A 19,112-nucleotide genomic window follows, 5' to 3' on the forward strand; every position below is an offset into this window, starting at 1 on the left:
CCCCTTGGAGCTACTTCATATGGATCTTTTTGGACCAATGAAGACTAGTAGCCTAGGTGGAAAGAGGTACGTGTTTGTAGTTGTTGATGACTACTCACGATTCACATGGGTCATATTTCTAGGACATAAAGATGAAACTTATGAAAACTTCCTAACATTTTGCAATCAAATTCAAAATGAAAAAGGTGTTGCCATCTCCCACATTAGAAGTGATCATGGAACGGAATTTGAAAATGTACACTTTGACACTTACTGTAATGAACATGGCATTAAACATAATTTTTCCGCACCTAGAACACCTCAACAAAATGGAGTAGTAGAAAGAAAGAATCGAACTCTCCAAGAAATGGCTAGAACAATGTTGCATGAAAATGATCTCCCTAGATATTTTTGGGCGGAAGCGGTTAGCACCGCTTGCTATATCATAAACAGGGTATACTTAAGGCCAATCTCTAAGAAAACACCTTATGAGCTTTGGAAAAACTTGAAACCAAATATAAGCTACTTTAGAGTGTTTGGATGTAAATGCTTTATTTTAAACATCAAAGATAATCTACACAAATTTGATAGGAAATCGGATGATGGAATATTCTTAGGGTATTCTTCTCATAGCAAGGCATATAGAGTATTTAATAGGAGAACCCTAGTAGTAGAAGAATCCATGCATGTGACATTTGATGAAAGAGAGCCAACACCACAAGAAATGCCACATGATGAGGATGAACCCATTGAACATCTTTTTCCAAAATTGAGTGCTCCTCCTCATGCATCAACAAGTCATACATTACCTAGTGAGGAAGTAGAAAATGAAAATGATGACTCATTGCCTAGGGATAGGAGAACATTGGTAGATCATCCTGAATCCCAAATTTTAGGTGATGCCACATTGCCAGTAAGAACTAGATCATACTATCGTAGTGTGAGCAATAATTTGGCATTCCTATCCGAATTGGAACCAAAATCCATCAAGGAAGCAGAAAAGGATGAATATTGGTTGATGGCCATGCAAGAAGAGTTGAGTCAATTCGAAAGGAACAAGGTATGGAGGCTAGTACCTAGACCTAGTGATCATCCAGTCATTGGCACGAGATGGGTGTATAGAAATAAATTGGATGAAAATGGAATTATCACTAGGAATAAAGCTAGGCTTGTAGCCCAAGGGTACAATCAGGAGGAAGGGATAGATTATGATGAGACATTTGCTCCTGTTGCCCGTATGGAGGCTATTAGGATACTTTTGGCATATGCATCTCATAAAGGATTTAAACTATATCAAATGGATGTCAAAAGTGCCTTCCTAAATGGCTATATCCACGAGGAAGTGTATGTTGAGCAACCTCCAGGTTTTGAAGACTTCAAACATCCAAATCATGTCTTCAGGCTTGATAAAGCTTTATATGGATTAAAGCAAGCTCCTAGAGCTTGGTATGAGAGGCTTTGCACTTTCTTAGTTGAAAAGGGATTCGAGATGGGAAAGGTGGATAAAACCTTATTTATCAAAAGAGAAAATCATGATATCCTCCTTGTCCAAATCTATGTGGATGATACCATCTGTGGCTCAACTAATCAAAAATTGTGTGATGAATTTGCAACCTTAATGAAAAATGAATTTGAAATGAGCATGATGGGAGAGTTAACCTACTTCTTAGGACTCCAAATTAAACAATACAAAAATGGAATATTTTTAAATCAAGAAAAATATACAAAGGAGTTATTAAAGAAGTATGGCATGGATAGCAGTAAGACATCAAGAATTCCCATGAGTACTACTGCTAAGCTAGAAAAAGATGAATTTGGCAAATCTGTGGATCAGAAATTGTATAGGGGTATGATAGGTAGTTTGCTCTATTTGACAGCCAGCAGACCAGACATTATGTTTACTGTCTGTCTCTGTGCTCGATTTCAATCGGATCCTAAAGAATCTCACCTATCGGCAGTTAAGAAGATCTTCAAGTACTTAAAAGGAACCCAAAGTCTAGGACTGTGGTATGAAAGATCATCTTCCTTCACTCTCATCGGATATTCAGATGCAGACTTTGCTGGATGTAGAGTAGATAGGAAAAGCACTAGTGGGACTTGCCAATTCTTAGGTAAATCACTTGTTTCATGGTTTAGCAAGAAGCAAAATTCAGTAGCTCTGTCCACAACAGAAGCAGAATATGTGGCAGCTGGAGCTTGCTGTGCTCAAGTCCTATGGATGAAAAGCACATTGATGGACTATGCAATCAAAATGGAAAATATTCTCATCCAATGTGACAATACTAGTGCTATAAGCTTAACAAAGAACCCCATACAACACTCAAGAACAAAACACATTGAGATTAGGCACCACTTCATCAGAGATCACTCACAAAAAGGGGATATTTGCTTAAAATATATCAACACTGAAGAACAATTAGCGGATATCTTTACAAAACCCCTTAGTGATGATAGAATTTGCTATATCCGAAGTGCCTTAAACATATGGAGTGCGGATCAAATCAAAGAAATTGCCAAATAAATACTTTGTGCCTTTAACCAGCTTATCTATATAGTATTTATATATATAATCTTTGTTTGGTAGTATCTGCATGAATGAGATGTCAAATTTTTAATCTTAAAAATCACTCAATTGATATTCTTAGCCTTCTTAGTTTTTCTAAGTTGGAGAGGTATCTTCACTTTAATTAAAATACCTAACATATTGACATATGTCAACATCTCGATCATGAACAGGTATATGTGCATTACTTGGTTATATAATTTTATACCATAAGCATTGATTCAGGGGGAGTTATCCACTCCTATATTTTTTTTTACACCCTTTCTGTCGATGACAAAAGGGGGAGAAGTTTGAAATTGATTATCTATTCAATTGACTATATGCACCACTTGCTTATAACTTGTATCATTTATATGTGTGCATATATTGAGGGGGAGTTCTAGTATTCACTTGCCTACTATGTCACTCCACACACACCTCATAATCAATTTTGTTTGTCATCATCAAAAAGGGGGAGATTGTAAGCCCAAGGGTCTACTCTCCTATCTTGTTTTGATGATTCTAAACATAATTGATTGTGTTTTTGAATACTAATCAATTTGCTTTGAAGTGTTGTGTTTGAGATAGGATTGATCATTGAAGAAACCAACACACAACATGGTCATGCTTGGAGATATCCCATACAAGAGTCAAAGGAGCTAAGTGAAGCTCACCTCATCTCTCAAGCAAGCATACACAAGATGGAAGATCATTTGAAGACCAAGACTAAAGAGAAGTTGAAAGCTACATAGGTATCATTGTACATCCTTTCTCTTTAGATTTCCAAGTCAAGGCAAAGTGTTTTCAAAATGTTTTTTCAAAGAACACTTAAGAACTTAAAATGGATCAGTGAATGGTTATGTGGTGGACCAACATGTTGGGACCCTCATAAACATTCCAAAATAACCATAGGAGTTGAGTTCCAAAAGCTAAAAATCAAATCAGCAATAAAAATCAAAATCTGTGGATTTTTAGGCTTCTCGGAGCTCCGAGCTCGGAACTCCGAGAGTTCCCTCGGAACTCCGAGAAATGGTCCAGTAGAAAAATTCCATTTTCTGGCCGTTGTCTCGGAACTCCGAGAAATATTCTCGGAACTCCGAGAATTCTCGGAACTCCGAGAATGGTTCTCGGAACTCCGAGAACCTCGCGACAGACTAAAAAATAGCCGTTGGGATTCAAATTAATTTTTGGTTTTTGATATTTCCACCCCCAAACGGTCATATTCTTTGGTGTGGCTATATATACAACATGTAGAGAAGTTTTTCTCTTCTCTCTTGATCTTTGAAAAACATCCTTAAGCATCAAAAACATTTGCAATCCATTTTAGCTTGAGTTTTTGTTTTTCATCCCAAACTTGCCTTTCACTTGTGAATCTTTTGAGTTTGGATATAGTAGTGCTTTCACTTGCAAATCACCATCTTTGAAGAGCAATCAAGGGTCTACAAAGAGCATCAAGCTTTCAAGAAGAAGCCAAGCTATTCTCTTTCAAATCTTGTATAGGTGGCTAGGGCATTCCTTTTTTAATTCCCTAGAGAGCAACCGCTTAGAACTCGGCGGAGAAGGAGAGTCTTTGTAAAGGTGTAAGGGCATCCTTGTTTAATATCCCTTGGAATTGTAACCGCCTCGGAGCCGGGCATCGTGGAGGTCTCCAATAGTGGAATCCCTCAAGTGCGACCTTGAGTAGAGTGGAGTAGGCCGTTGGCCGAACCACTATATATCGGTGTGTCATTTCTCACTCTTGCATTTCCATTATTGTTTTGGTTTGGCATTTCACTTTGTTCTTTCAATTATATTTGCACTAACCAAATATTTAATCAAGTGAAGAAAAATTCCAATTAGGGTTTATAGATAATTTTCAAAAGGCCTAATATTGAGTTAAATTCAATTCACCCCCCCTCTTGAGTATTTAAAAAATAAGTATGATAAGCTTTCAAAATAGTCTCACCTGAACAGTCCATTCATCTTCAGAACCTAACTCAAAACTTAACATAAAAGAAGAATCTTAAATTTTCAACAAATTATACAAATGCATGCAATGATATTTCTGATTTTTATAAATTTTGGTGCATAACAGGGGGCATCAACTTGTGCAGATTCAAGTGCAAAAACGGTGAGCCACAAAACACAAAGACGGGCTCTAAGTAACCTTATCATTGCCCAGAGCAGGGTTCTTTTAAAAAAAATGGTTAAAAGAAATCCAAAAGGTTGGGTAGGCCTACTAAACAAAAGAGGGGAGCGCTACTTGGATTGAGCGAGTCCCCTAAAGATAGGCTTGGGCTATCGCCTTCATCGCCCCTTCACCTATTCCCTGGCCCAAAAACCAAAAGCAAGAGCTCTAATGAAATCAACTATCAAAGCTGAGCCCCATCTTTGCACCATTCAAGCTCGCATCCCACGGACTTGAACTTAAAATGACACTAAGACTGCAAACATGGCCCGACCTTCACATTTCTCTTTGGAGGATCGACACAAAACCCAAGAATTCAGGCAAAACTGGACTAACAGAATGAACTCAACTTTAACCTCTGGCCCCTGTTCCTGCCATAATGCATTGTTGAAATACAAAGCCACTAGCAGTATTCCTGTTGAACCACGGTAGTACCGACATTTTCCGGAATATGGTGGTATGAATATCTATTACTTGGGTTAATAACGTCACCAATGAATAACATAAACTACCCAATTGAATGAAGGAATACGGACAAAGCTTTGGCACTAGCAATATGACCATGGAGGATCATCTAATTGAAAAAAATGTACCATATTTATATCAAGGCCCGTATACTTTGGCAATAGCCCCATCCAATGACCTCTTATACATGCTCCCTCAAACAGTTAGCATGCTGAAAATGATTTACTTTGAAACCGAACAAGAGTATGATATTGCTAAGCTTTGAATAAACCACAGTCCAGTAGAAACATGCAACCACTCTGCCAAGCAAATCATATGCCCAAACCTTTAACATGAAGTAGGGAAATGCAATCGAATTACATGCCTGTACACATGCCATGGGGTAAATAAACCAGTCAGTCTCTATCCTTTACTAGCATATAATATCTCTCAATCAGTTTATAATGAGGATTGAGCTCAAGGTTTAAGCCAAGATTAAATGGAGATCAAAATTCACAAGCTAAACATTCTCTATCAGAAATGAAGAGAACAACCATACACACTTATATCAGCGAGAGAAGGAACTATTTATACACTTCACAACAACCTAAAAGAATGCTCGAGCTGATACCTTATTAGAATATGCAGGTCTAATTTTCTCTTCCTTCTTTACCTCTTCTACCCACAATTTAAACTTTCTCAGGTTGTGAATCGCTGGTGATGATGGATTGATGATGGTGGTGGTTCAGAAAATGGGTTTGGGTGAAGGTTAGTGGCAGATTTGGGGTTTGCCGAAAATGGTGGCTGATTTGTGGGGATTAATGGTGGGATGGGGGCTGTGAGGTCGATAAAAATGGGTTTCGTATGGAAGAGGGTTTGAATGGGTAAAAATGAATGTGGGTTTAAGAGGTTGGGATTGTGGCTGAGATGGGATGGGAAGAAGACGGTGGATGGTTTGAGGTTGAAGAAGAAGGTTTCAATGATGGTTAGGTAATGGCTGAAAATTGGGGGTAGGGGGTGGTCGGATTTAATGGCGGCTAAGAATGGGGGTTTGACGGAGGTGGCCGGATTCCGGTGATGGCCACCGGAGAAGAAGAAGGAATGGTGGTGATGACTGGAGAAGGGAAACCCCAAACCCTCTCTTTCTCGCTCTCCCTCTCTCTCTCTCTCTCTCTCTGCTACCCCCTCTCAAGAAGATTTTCAACGAAAAATCCCTCTATTCTCCTCACTGGTTTTCTTCTCTCTTTTTTTTAGAAAATGGGTTTTAAATGAGAAGGGGTTTGGGAGGTGAAATGGAAAGTCTGTTGAGGGTTTTGATTTGGGTTTGGATCGGGATTTGATGATGGGAAGAGGAGATGGAGGGTATGGTGGTGGTGGGTCGGAGGTTAGCAAAGTCTTGCCGGAATCCATGGAGGCTTACCGGAGAAAATGGGTTTTGGCCGCGGATTTGATGGAGACGGTGGTTGCTAGGGGTGGAGATGATGGAGATGGTGAAGATAGGGACGGTGGAAGTGGTGGTGGTGCCGATGATGGTGAAGAGAGGTGGGTTTGGTGGAAGCAAAAGAAGGAGAAGAAGAAGAAGAAGATACTGTTGAGTGGTGGTGGGAGTGGGTCCGGTGGGTTTTGATGCCGGAGAAGAGGCCGGCCAAAATCTCTCTCCTTCCCTCTCTGCTTCTCTGCTTTCCTCTCTTTCGAATGAGATTTTTCTCCTTCTTCTTTTTGCTTTTTGGACGAAAATGGGGCTCCCTCCCCTTCTAAACCCTAGTTTGCTTAGTATTTAAAGGAAAAAATGAAAAATTCTCACGCCCCACTATTTCATGGACAGCCCCCATTGCGATGAAGCACTCCCCTTTCTGGATAAACAAAGGAAATACCATTCAACCATTAGGTTACCTTTTTCTGCCCTAGCTGATTGGTGAGATGATATGAACACTCCTTTGCTCGGATATTCCACTCTCCTGCTGCATTTCTTTATGTTATGCTCAACTCGAACCAAGACATGGGTTGGGGTTTCGAAAATTTATTTAATTTTGGGAAATTAGGGTCTGGTCAAAATGGGGTGTCTACATCTGGCTGTTGATTCCAGTATAAAAACTCGATATATCATCATTCCATCTAATTTCTATGACCTCTAGCTATGCTATGTCATAACCCTTTTTCTCCCCTCCCTGACCGCTAACTATGTTATGTCAGGTATGTCCTGGCTGTCGATTCCAGGATAAAAACTCGATATATCATCATTCCATTTAATCTCTGTGACCTCTAGCTAGGCTATGTCATAACCATTTTTCTCCTCTTCCTGACCGCTAACTATGTTATGTCAGGTATGTTCTGGCTATCGATTCCAGGATAAAAACTCGATATATCATCATTCCATTGTATTTTTGTGACCTCTAGCTATGCTATGTCAGAACCCTTTTTCCCCTCTCCCTGACCGCTAACTAGGTTATGTCAGGTGTGTTCTGGCTATCGATTCCAGGATAAAAACTCGATATATCATCATTCCATCCTTTTTGTGACTTCTAGCTATGCTATGCTGCAACCCTTTTTCCCCTCTCCCTGACCGCTAACTATGTTATGTCAGGTATATTCTGGCTGTCGATTTCCGAATAAAAACTTGATATATCATCATTCCATTTAATTTCTGTGACCTCTAGCTATGCTATGTCATAACCATTTTTCCCCTCTCCCTGACCGCTAACTAGGTTATGCCAGGTGTGTTCTAGCTGTCGATTCTAGGATAAAAACTCGATATATTACTATTCCATCCTTTTTGTGACTTCTAGCTATGCTATGCTGCAACCCTTTTTTCCCTCACCCTGACCGCTAACTAGGTTATGTCAGGTGTGTTCTGGCTGTCGATTCCAGGATAAAAACTCGATATATCATCATTCCATCCTTTTTTGTTACTTCTAGCTATGCTATGTCATAACCCTTTTTCTCCTCTCCCTGACCACTAACTATGTTATGTCAGGTGTGTTCTGGCTGTCGATTCTAGGATAAAAACTCGTTAGTAAAAAAATTCTTTGAGTGTTTAGGTTTGTGCTTGTTTTGGACAAGTTTCAATACAGTGATAAAAAAAACTGTTTGAGTATTTGGGTTTGTTTCAATATAGCAATGATAATAAAAAACTCTTTTGAGTATTTGGGTTTGTTTCAATATAGCAATGATAAAAAAAACTCTTTAAATGTTCGGGTTTGGATTTGTTTTGGAAAAATTTTAGCACCATAATAAATAAAAAAAGAACTCTTTGAGTGATCTGATTTGTTTTGTTGAAGTGATTAGTTTGTTTATTTGGTCTGTGCTCTTTGAGCAGTTGTTGTGTTCGCTTTGGTCTAGCCTTGTTAACAAAAAGAATAAAATGAGTGTTTGTGTTTTGGTGTTTGCTTACTTTTATAATAGTCCATGGGGACTAGTTTAGAGAGTTGAGTCCTGAGTATTAGTAAGAGGCTATCTCTTTGAGATGTTATGGTTGCCATGTTAAGAGTCAGTGAGAGGCTATCTCCTTATTGCTTGCAGTATTAGAGTTTTGTTATGAGTCATTTTGTGGCTTTACCCTTGTGAATACCATTTTGGAGTCAAAAAACTGAGAAATTTGATTTGCTTTGATTTCGGGTCGGCCAAAATGTGTTGTCTGTTCAGCTTTAGCATTCGCGTGACAAGCACGCTCTACCAAAGAGGGGCATCTGTAGACACCCCATTTTGACCGAACCCCGAACCCTCTTATTCGAATAAGATCCCGAAATCCGAGTCCTGGAATCCAATCCAGAACTTCCCAAATTCAATTTTCAAGTTCCCGAGACCATTCCTGAATTTTCCAAAAATTGAGTCCTGGAGAGATAAATAAACCCGGAAGAATCCCATTTGCGGAGTCTTTTAGAAAAATCATATAGCCTAGAGCGTCTCGAGATTCCCATTAGTACTCCTCCTTTGAAAGCTCCAACTCTCCCTTTCATTTTCCCATAAAGAAAAAAATTATAAAATACCTGATTTTTTGGTATAGGCACTCCTGTATTTGCAACCCCATGCTCTAAGTGACTCACTACAACCTTATTTTAATATGTTTCACTAACCCACCTTGCCTATTGTTTTGCTTGAGGAATCATTAAAAGGTTATTTTGTTCTCAAAATACCCTTTCAAGCTTAAGAGAAGAAGAGACAAGCTACGTTAGTACAAATATTAAAACAAGGTTGTATTGATAACACTCACAAGAGGGGGGTGAATAAGAGAATAAGGGGTTTATCCGGAAAAAGAGAAGGGGGGCTAAAATATCATTTTTTTCCCTTTGCCCTCGTTATTGCCCGAGCCACCCCCTATAGGATTAAAAGAGTAGTGATAAAATACACTAGCAGGGGTTGTCCAAGTCAAGCACAAGGAGTGCAAATTTATCATTTCCCTTATAAATCCAAACGAATTAGGGTTTGGCGGAGGGCTCATTTTCGTGAGAGAGCCAGACAGAAAGAGAGCAGAGGGGAGAAAAGGAAGAGAGAAGAAAAGATCCCAGCTCCCACCTTCGACCACCATTTTCTCCGGTCAACCTTCCCCTTACGGCAAGCTTGCTGGGACACCGGCAATTACTTCCTCCGCTTTTCCACCTCCACCATCATCTTCTCCGGCAAATCCCATTGACCACCATCTCTTACCCATCTCAGAGACCCCATTCCCCATCTCCATTTTTCCATTGGTTTAAACCCATTCGCCTAGCAGGCCCCGTTTGTCATCTTCCCCATTACCCCTACCTTCAAACCCCTGTTATTTTAACCCTCATTGAAACCCCTCTTTAATAACCTCCATTCAAACCCATCCGACCAAAATCCTTGTCTCCGGCCAACATCACTACCTTCCTCTACCTCTACCATCTTCCTCAAACCCCGTTTAATTAGACCCCATCCGATCCATTACTACCTCCAAACCCTCTCTTACCTTCATCCCAAACCCACTTCAAACCCATATCAAACCCACTTAAATCTAAACCCAATCAGCCCAAACCTATATCCGAACCACCATTACCCTTTATAAACTCATCTCAGTCTCCATTTCTATCTTCTTTGTCTTCTCAAATTTCCTCGCAAACCCTTTTGTTAAAACCCTAGAACCTAATCAGTTCAATCCTAGCTAACCTTGGTTAGTTCTTATCCAAGTCAAGGCAAGTAAGCCTCGAATTCATCATTTTTGAGCCTCGATCTGAGCGTATAGAGTTGAGATCTCAAGGATCTTCTTCTCCGATCCCAGCAGTAACAGGATTTTCTTTTCCTTCTTGGCAAATTTTATAATTCAGGTAATATTTTTAACCTTGCTTGTATGGCTGGAATATACATAATTGTTTACATGATTTTCTAGCATTACGGCATTGATTCAGGGGTTTGGATATTAATTTGATCCTTGAATACAAGATGGCAGTCTAATTTTCTATGATGAATGGAGTGTGAAGCTATGTATGCTTAATTAATACAGGAAATCAGATTATTACTCTACTCTTAGTCGTGGGTACGAATATCATCTGATTTCACTGGAGGCCCATGTCGAGGGTGTGAATGTATGAATTATCGTATAGCATAATTTTATGTTACTCTCAGTATGCCCTGGGTTTATTTGAGCTGATATTTCTATATTCATGTAGGTTATTCTTTTGTTAGATTCGTCATTTGTCTTCATTTTTTAGGTTAGGAATTTGAGCCACATGATTATGCTTTTGCTTGTCATAAGGGAATAACTTCCATTCTCATTTTGGTTAGCTTTACATCGTTTAGTTTGAAAATATGATGAGAATTGGAGTCTTGGATCTGTGATTGGGGTTAATAATGGAATTGTAAAACGAAATGGTATTGGTGTTAATGTTTCATTCTTAAGAATTTTGTGACAGAGGCTTTTCTGTATACTCAAAAAGTCCTTTAGTGAAATAATTTAAAGATTTTAACTTTGGACTCGAGGGGAATTTGTAAACAGAGTTTGATCTTTTGAAATGGCTGAGAATATATAGTGTTTATTTCATGCATTTGGGGTTTTTTGTCGATTGTGTAAACATTGTGAAATCTGAAAATATCTGTTTCATTTGGGATTTTCTCTTGGAATGTGTATGTGTTGGGAATATAAAAGCCTAATTAATATTGTGTAGAATTATGAATTCTAGTAAAAATGACAACCTGGGTATATTTTTATTCCATGATTCTGGGAGGGTACTGGTGTTCAATGTTTTGATTCAAAAGGAAATATGGCTTTTCTTTAATTTTGTTTTCTATAGGATTTTCCAACGTTTTAGTGATTCAGATGGGCTATGTGCTGGTCATTCCTTATCCTTCAATTATCAAATAATGTGAATTTATCTTATTAGGTTGTCAGGTTGATGCAATACCATTTTCTGAGGATATGCTTTATAGTGTTTTGAGACATGATTTTTTTAACAGTAAACGAGGCCAAATTGATGCAATTATCAAAACCAAGAAATGGGAATGAGTTTTGTCTGAATCATACAAAACATTTGGCCTGTACCCTGCTTTATAAATTCTGAGTGAAATTAAAAAAATGCCATGACTATTAATAGATGATTTATGTCTTAAATGAGAATGGTATCAGTTAGACCAATACATCCTTGGTGATGTAAACTCTGTGTGTTTACCTTCTTTGCTGTTAGCGCGTAGAGGTCCCTTTGTGTGCTCTATGAGAAATGATATCAGCATTGTGCAATACTTTAACCTCTCGCTTGTTCATTTTAAAGTGATATCAGTCTTGCCATGATCTTTGTTGTTGTATGGATATCACAGTTGGGAGTGTCATATCGAGGTGTAGTAATGATATCATTATTTTTCCTTTCTGACTCACCCATATGTTGATAGTAGTATGATCCCATGTCACTTTTTCCTTTTCTCTTTATTTCCCTATAGATCTCGGGTCAATGCTCAGGTTTTGTTTTTGATTTCTTGAATTTCTTCTTAACATTTTGGGATTTTCATGTGAGACTAGAATCATTACCAGCATTTGACCTCTTCATTGGTTTCTAAGATTTTGTCGGATTACGGCTATGATGGAATGTTTCTTGAGCCACCCCTTTGTCTTTCGTGTCCCTTTTTTCTATCTCATCATTTCTTACATGGGCTTTGGGGTTTCCCCTTTTTTGAGGTCATTTTCTCACAGGTCTTAGGGAGGGTTCCCTTTTCTTCGAGATCACTACTTCTTATAGGGTTTAGGAGCTTTTTTCCTTTTCGGGATTATTCTTTGCACGTTCCTCAAGATCCTTTTCGAGTTTCGGGATTCCATCGATTTTGGGAACATTTTGCCATCCTCCTCAGGTTCGGGCGATGAAGGAGTTAGCCCAAACCCATCATTTAGGGGACTTGTCAAGTCCTAGTAGTATTTTCCTTTCTTCATTTTAGGAGATTATCTAAGTGTGTGTTTGGCATACCGTTTAAAACACCGTTTGGCGTTTGAAACACCATTTCGGGGCCAAACGGCCGTTTGGAGTGTTTGGGTGCGCAGCCACCGTTTGAAACACTGTTTTGAACCCTCAAAAGGGCGTTTTGCTAACGGAGGGGGGAGGTCTGTTTGCAAAACGCCGTTTTGAACGGAGTTTTTGGACTATGGGTTTTACGTGTTTGCCCTCACCAAAACCCATTTTTACGTATATGCGTGCGATTTTATGCGTTATGTAAAATACCAAAAAAGTGGGGGTGTTAATATCATTCTTGAGGACACAAATTTGTTAAATTGTTAATATTTAATTCAAAACAATGGGCTACTGATATCATTATATGATCTCTTAATTTTGATTTTTTAAGGACAAAAGAATTAAAAGAAACCCTAGTTTCTTACTTTCTTCATCTACTTTGCAAAGTTGTAAACCCTCTCACGAGTCACGCCTCACTGCCTCAGCGCCACTACTCATCCGTCAAATCTGGCAAATTCGGCCGTTAAGAAGAAGAAGGAGAAGAACCCCAAAGGTATAGCCATTTTTTTTTGGCAATGATGTTTAATTTTAATAGTGCTTGAATGAGATCCTAATGACCTTTTAATATTGGGCCTAATGAGAGAGTAGTTGAGTTACATTAAGGCCAACCAAACAATGCCCTTTTTTATCATTTTACCACTAAAACTCTGTTTTGTGGCATTTGCAACCAAACACACAATACCTCTGTTTGCCGTTTAAAATGCCGTTTTGATCTAGCCAACCAACATGAAAATGCTGTTTGGCAAAATGTCGTTTTGAACCAAAACTCTGTTTTGCAAAATGACGTTTAAACGCTATTTCAAACGGTACGCCAAACACACCCTAAGTCTTTTAGACATCCCTTTTAGGCATTAGATTTCCTTGTCATTGCAAGACAATGGTGATGAAGGCGTTAGCCCAAGCCCATCCTTAGGGGACTTGCTCGGTCCAAGTAGCATTTTCCTCTTTATTTAGTAGACTAGCCTAGTCTTTAAACATCATTTTAGACATTAAGAACCCTTATCTTCATTGCAAGAGCAATGAAAGAATCATCTAGAGCCCCACTAGGAGACACACTCTGTCTCATTAAGGCAGTTCTCATTCGGAGATAAGCCTTGTTGTTTAGAGCCTATCTGGTTGTGATTTAGAAACTAACTCAAGTGCACGGATCGCGTGTAGTCACGGGACAAACTCAGGGAAGAAAAATATAGTTGTCAACCCTATTCTTTTACCGATTAGAATACTAGCTATGATATAATGTTGCCTGGCAAAATCTCAGGATTTCCGTGGACTTGACCTCGGAGCCAACACTATATATAAGTGTATATTCTATTCAATCTAAGACAAATTCAACTAAGATCTTTTTTATTTAAAATCCTAATTTAAGCAAAGTGTACCAAATTTTAAGAGAATTGATTAATTATCTAAAATCTAAAGTCTAATTAGAAAAGCTAAACTAAATAATTTGCAACAGAAAATTGATTAGAAAGGGGTTTGATTCAAATTGAAAAACTACTTGGGGTTAAGAATCCACCATGTGTTGTGGGTTCGATTGTTGATTAAATTGAAAATATTGCTTTGACTTGGTATATAATCAATAAATAAGGTCTATGGAGGATAAGATCGAAAGATGTTATTCCCCATGAGAGTTCATTGATTATACAATCAAGTATATATGATATATAATTTACCCATCAACAATCAATCATACGAAAGGGGAAAGCCGATGGCATGATTGATTGGGAAAGAGCAAATATATAACATATATATACTTACGTACAACGTACGCTATATTTGCATAAAAGAAATATTTTTCAATCAAAATCCTTCCCCTTCCCCATGGGTTCATCTAAACCCCAAGCAAGGGAATTTAGCTACTCATGGAGGAAGGAAAAGAAACAATGAAAATAAAGAGAAGAATTGCAATTGCCATTAAATAACTTGGAAGGAAAAACACAAACCAAATAAACTTCTTCTTTAATGTAAAAGAAACCAAAATTACATTGAATAGAAATTAAAATTAAAGAACAAAAATAAGAAAAACTTATTCGTTTTCTCCTTCGTCAATGGTTGGATCTTCCTACTTTGAACCTCGATGCCACCTTGGATTGAACTTTGAATGGTTGAATCACACCTCCACCAATTGAAAGAGAGAACGAACAAGAGAAAATTAGGCGAAGTTTCTAAGAGAGAACAGGAAAGGAGACAAAATTTTTGGGAGTGAAAAAGAGTTAGGTGAAAAATTGGAACAAGAAGAAAAAGAGAGTAAAAACAAAAACTCTAAAAGGGAGAGTGAGAGAGCAAGAGAAAGAGAGTTGAAAAATTAATTAAAGGGGAGTAAAAGAGTTGGCCGAGAATTGGGGTAATCTAATATATATATATATATATATATATATATATATATATATATATATATATATAGAGAGAGAGAGAGAGAGAGAGAGAGAGAATTGGGGTAATCAGATCCATAGGATCATCCTAACCATTCGAACTGTGGAGGCAAAAAATGGACTAATTTGTGAAGGTTTAAAGACATCCATTTTACCTCCACAAATCGAAGGGTTGGGCTGATCCTATGGATCTGATTTTTTGTAGACACCCTATCTATGTGAGGGCCTTTAAAATGGATGGCTTGGATCACCCAAACAATGTGGGCCCCCACTGTATTTTAAGCTAGTGTGTAGAGAACTCTCTACACATATGTGTAGGAACCGTTTTCTCATATATATATATGTGTGTGTGTGTGTGTGTGTGTGTGTGTGTGTGTGTGTGAGGAAAGTGAAGCTACACTGCCGGTGTAGCTAACTTAGCTACACCGCCGGCTTAAAATACAATGGGCCCACATTGTTTTGGTGATCCAAACCATTCATTTGATTGGCCCTCACATAGATAGGGTGTCCACCAAAAATCAGCTCCATAGGATCATCCCAACCCTTCAAACTGTGGAGGCAAAAATGGACAAATTTGTGAAGGTTTTTACACGTTCATTTTTGCCTCCACAAATCGTAGGATATAGATATATAGAGGAAAGTGAAGCTACACCGCCGGCTAAAAATACAATGGGCCCACATTGTTTTGGTGATCCAAAGAATTCATTTGATTGGCCCTCACATAGATAGGGTGTCCACCAAAAATCAGCTCCATAGGATCATCCCAACCCTTAAAACTGTGGAGGGAAAAATGGACAAATTTGTGAAGGTTTTTACACGTTCATTTTTGCCTCCACAAATCGTAGGGTTGGGATGATCATATGGAGCTGATTTTTGGTGGACACCCTATCTATGTGAGGGCCAATCAAATGAATTCTTTGGATCACCAAAACAATGTGGGCCCATTGTATTTTAAGCCAGCTACACCGGCGGTGTAGCTTCACTTTATATATATATATATAAGAGAGAGAAAGAGAAAATTAGGGAAAGAGGGTAGAGAGAGACGAGAGTAAGGGATAGGGCTGCAACTCGGGTCGGGCGGGTCGGGTTTTGAAGAACCCAACCCAACCCGAGAAATATCTCGGGTCGGGTTTTTTTCCGGAAAACCCACGAGACCCAAACCCGGCCCTACCCATGATAAATCTCGGGTCGGGTCGGATCGGGTTTTTTCACGTTGACACAATTTTTTAAGTAAAACTCTTGTTTCGCAAGAATCTACAAAGCGATGTTGTAAACACAGTTCTTAGATGGAGCCTGTCCAAGGAACTACCTTATAGACCCCATGGGGCAAAGTTGAGCACATAATTTCTTCGCAAAGTATTGCACATACTACTAAAACCCATGCAAAGCTCTGTACACATGTTTTGTTGATGGCATCTAGATGTTACTGAGCCAGGTTTGCTGGGTTCTCCATTTCAGAGCCTACACTTAAACATTTTCAGAGTTTCTTGTCTTATGTTACACATTCCAAAATAACTTATTACGGCACAAAATTATTTAGGCATCTGTAGAACCATTTCATATCATAACCCTTCCATGCTTACAACAAAAACATAACAGCAAGGACGCATGAATCAATAAAACACATTAATCATAGAATGTAAAAGGTTAAAACAGCAGAGTGGAATACTAACCATCCAAACCGGATTTAAGATAAGGAACAATGAACGACGATGGGTTCACTTGATCAAGACAACTGTCCAGCAATGTGTCTACACATTCAAAAGCTGCTTTTCTAAGCTCAAGACCATCATCTACAACGTGCTTAAAAGGACCAAGATCAACAGTCCTTATCAATTCTTGCTGCATAGCAAACGGTAAGTTAATAAAAGTTACCATCATAAACATATCATTGAAAAAAATGTTGGAGGGTGTCAATGGGCAAGATCTGAGATCAGTTAGACTCATCCATTACCAAAACCCAAAATCTATTTAGCCCTTTAATATCTCAGCCCAAAACTGGCCAAGTAAAATCTAGATTATCTCCAACTACACCTGACACAACCAACACTTCTGGTGGTTGAGAACTGAGGCCCACCACAGTTGTGTCCAAAGTGTAAACACTTGGACCCTTTTGTATCCCTCATTTACTATGTCTTACGCATTAAAAAGTGCAAAGTATTGCATACCTTAACAACAGTCTGGTAATATAGAAGTGGCAAAAGTTCTGGAAGTAGACCCTTAATAAGATTTGGCTTATTGTGAGCTGCAGTACTCAGAGCTAGGACAGCCGCACGTCTAACATTGCTGCAAAACCATTTAAAGAACATATGATGATATTACACTCCAGCAACATAGATCTATTTTATTCTAATAATGTTTTTTTGAATGGTAAAATTGAATCTTTTTTCTTCAAATAATCCCAAAATGATGTTACTTACGCGGTCACCATCTCTAATTAGCATCAAGAATGAAGAGATCTCAGGGTATATAATATCATCTATTTTTTTTGGTCGCTCGACAATAGAATATTTTACAGCAATCACAACCGTGGCTCTTGTGAAAGCTGTTGGACAATGATGAGCTTTCACCACTTTCGGCCTGTAAAGCAATAATTTCTCAAATGGAATGAATATAAAGTAGCTTTCCAGTCATGAAGGTGATTTCTGATATAAGGTCAATGATGATATTGAATGCCATATTGTGGACCCCGATCCGAGAGGACGAGTGCCGAGGGACGCGAGATCCCTCCTGCGATCCTCTAAGATCTCCACAATGGAAGAGAGCTCTGCCAAGGAACTCTCGAAACGGATGCCACCCTCACAGCATAGCATGAGTGGCGATATAAAAGGAAAGAGATACATCCTGATCCGGAGCCAGGGCTCGAAACCAAGATATATCTAAAAATAACTCAGAGTCGCCATCCATGGATGCGCCATGGAACCAAAACAAATGCTCTGTTTGCAATGGAAAACCAGAGATACTAAAGGTCCGTGCCTGGTGACGAATGGAGAAGGTCCGAAGAGCGCCCCCAATTCGCCCGAGTGCGAACACTTGGTCTCTTATGCCATTTTTCATTAACTTCGAAGAAGTTTGGGTAAAAATCATGTGAAATGGGAACAATCCTCAGGAGTCGTCTATCTAAACATGCATTTCCTGAGAATAGAAATAATAAACACATAAAAAATAAATGAAAGAGGTGCCACCTAAATATTGCTAGGTTATGAGTGACATACCTAACTGGTGTCTAAGTTCTGATGTGCAAACACATGCAAGCTATAACTAAAGGTATAAGATCAGTACAAGAAAGTAAGAAAACACATCAAAAGAAATACAATAATTACACAACAAAACCTAAGACTCTAAATGATTAGCCCGAGTCCTCGGATGGTCTGATGTTCATCCAAAGAAGCCTACGTATCCCCGCCTCCACGAGAATCAAGGCAACGTAGTTCTTCGCGCCTATTCTAAGCTATGATGCCTAAGACACCTAGCCCTCTATCCTAAACTCGATCTAAAAGACCAGACCAATTATTAAAGTTTATTGTACGATTATTTAAATTCCAGTGAATTGTAGATTTTAGGACACCCTATATGCCCTAACTAAATGCAGGTTAGCCCTAAGCTAATGCAGGTGGTTCCTACAACCTATGTGTAACTAGGCTGTATTTCCTAAGGAAAACAAAGGGTTGACTAACGCATCCTATTCTAGTCATCAGTCGGCGATGTGAATCGCCCACTGACCGGACGGAGGCGCTCCTATAACTCTAGGACAAACTCCTAACTCTAACACAAACACACAACAAGCACACAACAAAAGACAAACTCCTAACTCTAAAAATCTCTATCTAGGACAAAGTCCTAACTCTAGAGGAAGATCTTTTCGAAAAACAATATTTTGGAAGATTTTTATATTTTTTAAAAGGGTTAAAAGATTTATTTACAAAGTTTGGCTGGACTTGGGATATGTATCCCAAGCTGCACTACGTACCTCGTGAAAGAGGATCAAGCCAACGTAGTTCGAAACGAACTCTCAAACTACGCTTCTAAAAGAAACACTCACACTTCAGATTTTTTAAGGTTTTTTATATTTTTAAATGTTTTTGATATTTTTAAAGTTTTCAAATGTTTTTGAGTTTTAAATTTCTAATGTTTTTGGATTTTAAAGCTTTTCCAATGGTCAGGACCTT

The sequence above is a fragment of the Tasmannia lanceolata genome, unplaced genomic scaffold, assembly GCF_043159265.1.
Source record: "Tasmannia lanceolata isolate RefF3 unplaced genomic scaffold, GAP_Taslan_0.1 ptg000019l, whole genome shotgun sequence".
In the NCBI taxonomy this organism is placed as follows: Eukaryota; Viridiplantae; Streptophyta; class Magnoliopsida; order Canellales; family Winteraceae; genus Tasmannia; species Tasmannia lanceolata.